The sequence below is a fragment of the Thamnophis elegans genome, chromosome 11 (assembly GCF_009769535.1).
Source record: "Thamnophis elegans isolate rThaEle1 chromosome 11, rThaEle1.pri, whole genome shotgun sequence".
NCBI lineage: Eukaryota > Metazoa > Chordata > Lepidosauria > Squamata > Colubridae > Thamnophis > Thamnophis elegans.
Genome location: NC_045551.1, coordinates 22,884,291 through 22,890,232, shown reverse-complemented (window position 1 = coordinate 22,890,232; position 5,942 = coordinate 22,884,291). Strand labels below are relative to the sequence as shown.

Genomic DNA, 5,942 nt, shown 5'->3' with positions numbered 1-5,942 from the left:
GGTGGGTGGGTGGAGCCTCCTGCTGCTGTTACTACTGGTTCGCCCACCTCGAGCAACCCATCTGGGACTCTGGGAGATGTACAATAATAAATTAACAACAAAAAATACATAAATACCAACCATTGTTAACATTTTAAACATATATTATTTTAAAAACCATATGGCACAAGAGAGAGTAATCCTCAGCCACAATGATGAAGCCATTGTAAGATTTTACTGGTTTCCTAGGACATCCCTCACTCCCCCCAGGCTGGTGTCAAAGCCAGGTCTTGAGGGATCTCCTGAACATCAGAGATGGAGCTAACCTCACTTCAGAGGGAAAAAGTTCCACTAAGTATATGCCACAACATATATGGAATATATACATATACATTAATTAACTGATTAATTAATTAATTAATTTCATGTTTCTAGACCACCAATCTCCCTCAGCAGACAAAAACCTGCACCATGCGTTCTCTACCAGAACTGATAGGATGGGCAGGTGTAATGGGGGCAAGGAAGTTTCTCAGATAACCTGACCACATGCCATGAAGGGCTTCAAGGGTTAAAACCAGCACTATATGAATTGAAAGTATCACATGTACATTATAGGACTGAAGAAGAATCCTGGAACTGGCTATAACATATTGCTTTGGATTTATAAGGTATGACTAGGTACAATATTAGTTCAATAATCTGAGTCTGAACAAGAATATAATGATTCACTTCTACTAATTGTATCATTTCTTAGCAACTTTAACTTTTGAAAACTACGTGGAAAAATGACATGTTTGTTTCTTTGCAAAGACTGGAAATAATGCTAAAACTGGACTATTATGATATTTCAATAAAGATAATAAAACATATCAGACAGTCTCCTTTACAGCTAGGTTTCTGGCTCGTAATCTGACTGTTCTTTTAAAAATCTGCCAATCTTCATGCTACAGATATTTAAAAGGCTTTGTGGAAGTTCCACCCCCTTGAAAAGCAATACATAAATGTTTTAAATAATGCTTGCCTCAGCAGCAAATATATTAAAATTAGAAGATTAACATGGTCCTGCACAAGAATGACACACACATTCTCGAAGCATTCCATATTTTAAAAAATAAAATAAGTACTAAGACAGCTCTGATTCTGAATATCTCTTGAGCAGAAGAACAGTGCTGTAGGATAATAACAGAATAAAAGATACAAAAGTGCAGTGTAGGGCAATTAAAATTATTTAGGCACTAAAAGAGTTAGCCTGCAGGGAAAGGGAGCAGTGTTTCTACATATGCAGTTTAGGAAGAAATGATTAAGGAGGGAGAAAAGATAGAAGCATATGAAGCACTGAATTAAAAACGTGGTTTGAAATTCCATCCACCCTTTATAGCTTCAGAATCCATGGATTGAAACTAAAAGTTTTCCATTTGATTAGTTCAAATCCCTCTGTCGTTGCTTTACATTCACAGATTAATAAGAAGGATTTCAGCAGAACTTACAATTCAATCATCCATTTCTTTATGTAAAAGTCCTTCTTTATATAATACATGATTAAATTTTGGCATTTACTTCTATAAATTAAATGTTTTAGTGCTTATCAATTTTTATGGTTTTTAAAAGCTATTAATTGCATTTATTGAAGACATCTACAGATACTAATTAAATATGCAAAGGACTGTAACTTAGTTACAGGAATTATTTTATTTCTGACAGCTTTATTCAGAATCAAGGGCATCATGCCAATTAAGTACCAATTGGTAAGGAGCCGAGGTGGCGCAGTGGTTAAATGCAGCACTGCAGGCTACTGCTAGATCAGCAGTTCAGCGGTTCAAATCCCACCGGCTCAGGGTTGACTCAGCCTTCCATCCTTCCGAGGTGGGTAAAATGAGGACCCAGATTGTTGGGGGCAATATGCTGACTCTCTGTAAACCGCTTAGAGAGGGCTGAAAGCCCTATGAAGCGGTATATAAGTCTACTGCTATTATTAAGCTTCACATCTTCTGTCCTGTTTAGGACCTAAGGATACATATTCTAGTGTAAACAGGCTTGAACTAGACATGAATTTGCTTTAATCCAACAAGCTATTTTATATTGCAGTCCTCCTATTGCCATCTTCCACTATGTTTTTATAAATTTACGAGGTGAAAGCTTAAGAAACACAAATTAATTTATTAACTTAAGAATGGAGATTTCATGCCTCTCCCTTCCCACTGCAGTCTCATTCCTGAGGACCCAGAAGCTTTAGGATGCTGTCTGTTACCACCCTATAGCTTCAGAGAGGGGTAAGATGCTATTGTATGACAGATGGCTAAAATTGCTTTTGAAGTTTCAGGGTTGTGTGGAAGGGTTTATAGTTAACAGAGAGTAAATCATGCTTTACCATGAGGACTGCAGCCAAGAAATTAAAAGACCCTTGCCGCTGAGGAGGAAAGCTATGGCAAATCTAGACAGCATACTAAAAAGCAGATACATCACCCTGCCAAAAAGATCCTGAAGATGAAACTCAAATACTTTGGCCACCAAATGAGAAGGAAGGACTCACTGGAGAAGATCCTAATGCTGGGAAAGACTGAAGGCAAAAGAAGAACGGGACGACAGAGAATGAGGTGGTTGGATGGAGTCACTGAAGCAGTAGGCTTGAGCTTGAATGGACTCCGGAGGATGATAGAGGACAGGAAGGCCTGGAGGAACGTCGTCCATGGGGTCACGATGGATTGGACATGACTTCGCATCTAACAACAACAGCAACAACAACAACAAACCATGCTTAATACAACAGGACTTAATGATGAGTAAATATCCATATAATTGCATTTCTGGCTACAAATGCACCTTCCATCTTAATCTGCTACCTTTTAGCCATGCAGTTGATTTTCTAGTCTAGGCTACTTATCTTATTCCTTCTTTATGATCCTTGGCTTCTTCCAGGCCTTTACTTTCTGGTTTTGTCATATGTTGTAAAACTTAATATTTGAAAACATAAACATATGTGAAGCAAGTACAACTTTATTTATAATATAAATTGTATCCTCATGGGTAGTTGACATATTAAAATGATAGAAATATTGATTTAACCAACTGGTGTGATTGTAGCACATATAGGCCTCAGTTGGACATAAGTTGTTTGTTTTAATTCTGTGTGGAAGCAATTCTAAGCTGTGACCTAAATGCAATAGTGGGGGAACTATGGCCCTTTTATGACTTTTGGACTTGAACTCCCAGAGTTACTGAGGCAGATTGGCTGGTTCAGGAATTTTGGGAGTTGAAGTCCACAAGTCATAAAAGGGCCTTTGTTCCCAATCCCTGTCTTAATATAAGCATAATAGTGCTATAATGATTGCTATTTACGCACATCATATTTTCCCATTGATCTTCTGCTGTTTTAGAATCATTCTTTAAATTCTAGTAGTGCCACATATTTATCAGGATCACATGTATACCACAATCTTTATAGGTAGAACAGATACAATTATAATGTGCTTTTTATAGAAGTCTGTTGTTTCAAAAAATTATAAATAGACCTGTTTCTATAGCATGCTAATCTATATCATGATTAACTTGCATTTGGAGTAACATGTAGTACTTTTGGTATATTCAGTAATCAGTGATACTTTCAATAAGTCAGGTTCGAGCATGATCTGTGAAGCATTATATTTTTCAAAATAATAATGGTGTTTGGAAAAAACATTTCTTGGGAGTAAAGAAATTCAACTTTAGTATGAGTGGAAGACCCTGACAACTTGGCAAAACTATCTTGATTTTGCTTGAGGGGGAGGGGATCAAAATAAGTCAAGATGGCAACTGCAACACCATCTTGACATTTTTTATTCCAACTGTAGATGCCCGTTTGGCTACATTTCTTGCGGGCTATATTATTGTTTTATATTTATATATTAATAAGAAGAACTTTTGCAAACCTTAACATTCAATCATACATTTCCATAAATGAAGGTCTTCCATTTAAAAAATATTAAATATTTGAAATAGCTTTCATATTGTAAAAGGCTTGGCATTAAAATGTGGATTTTTTTTTTTTGTGCTTAAACTAGAAAGTGGTGAAGAATGAGGAAAATCTCTTTGTCCAGACATCTTGTCTTTCAAGATTCTTTTTTCTGATAAAACAGCATTTGCTATGGACAGGATAAAGAGAATATCCAATCTCAGATATTAGTCAAACTACAGGATGTAACTTGTTTTCAGGATAGTATTGGGGGGGCATAGTTGAGAAATGATATGGGCAGTTCTTCCCATTAACAAAATATGTATGCTTTTCTAGACAGGAGGGAAATGCCCTTTTTAAAATAAACTTCTTAAACTAGGGAGACCATAAGAATTACTTCATAGTTAAATACAACAAAGTCCAAATGGAAAAAAAATAGGACTATACAGTATGCACAATTGCATTGACTCATTTGTATCTCATACATTGTCCTTCATTACTGCACTTGTGTTAAGATGAAACAAGAGTGAAAGTGAACTGCATTACATAGCAGCTAAAACTAAAGGAAAATGAATAAGAGATACCGTAGCAACTGTAAAATGGAGATTTGTTTTATTACTCATTAAATCTAGATTCCTACCAGAATCCGAAACATTCTTTTCATTTCTAAAATTTGTTCAAGAACTTTAAAAAATCAGCAGGAATGAGCAACTTGGAAGTTACCTGAAGATAGCAATAGCACTCAGACTTATATACCGCTTCACAGTGTTTTACAGCCTTCTCTAAGTGGTTTACAGAGTCAGCATATTGCCCCCAACAATCTGGGTCCTCATTTTACCGACCTCAGAAGGATGGACAGCTGAGTCAACCTTGAGCCGGGTGAGATTCAAAGTGCCAAATGCAGCCAGTCAGCAGTCAGCAGAAGTAGCCCGCAGTACTGCATTCTAACCACTGTGTCACCACACATCATAGATTTGAGATAACTTAAATCTACCATGTTTTTGGTGGCAGTCATATATCTGCAATAGAGTAGAACTGCCAAACCATTAAATTATAGCTTCAAAAGAAATCCTTGAGGTCTTATAGTGCAACTTCCTGCCCAGAACAGATATATATATCTTCTCAAATAATTGATTGTCTGAGATAATTCTACTCTATTGAAGATACGTGACTGCCACCAAAAACATGGTAGATTTAAGTTATCTTCAAGTAACTTCCAAGCTGTCCATTCCTGGTGATTTTTTTTAAAGTTTAAAGGCAAATTGTTCCACTACTTAACATTTTCCAGTCAGAATGTTAGTTTTTTTTTTTCTTATTTTGAGTTTTGGCCTAACCCTCTATAAAGCTTCCACCCACTGGTTCTTTTCCTATCTTCAGGACTTATAAATTATCCATACAGCTCCCACTCCAATGATAGGCAGAATGTAACTGAAAATATTTGCCAGGGGCCAAAATCCAGCCTTCTGATCTACCAGAGGGCTTCAGAAGACCATTCAATAATATAATAAAATCACAAAAAGGGACAAGGACAGTAATTTGTTTTTTTTTTTTTAGTTTCAAAAGTTTATACATTTTTATGATTTGGGGATCTGAAACCATCTGATCCATTCCAACATGCTTTCTGTTTCAATTTTTATTCTTAATTTTGTTTAAACACACAAAACCCAGACAAATAAAAATGATCTTGCACTGCCAATTTCAGTATCTTGTACTTTATTTGCAGCTGAGGAAAAACACAAATAAGGTCCTAGGACTTGCAGACTGCCCCTTTTTGTTATATTTGAACGGCTACGTCCATATAAAGATTTTAGAATAGAATAGAATGAACTGGAAAGGACCTTGGAGGTCTTCTAGCCCAGCCTCCTGCTCAACTAGGAGAACCTGTACCCTTTCAGATAAATGAGTGTCTAGACCAGTGGTTCCCAACCTTTTTTTGGCCATGCCCCACCTAAGCATCTTTAAAATCCTGATGCTCCCCCCCCCCATGACATATAATTTTTACTTTACTCAAAAAGTGAACTCTCCTTAGAAGCCT

General features: G+C 36.5%; 1 pseudogene; it reads left to right on the top strand.

The window, feature by feature from the left end:
* Positions 1-996: 996 nt before the first annotated feature.
* LOC116515148 lies at positions 997-1,086 on the top strand (annotated as a pseudogene).
* Positions 1,087-5,942: the final 4,856 nt, after the last annotated feature.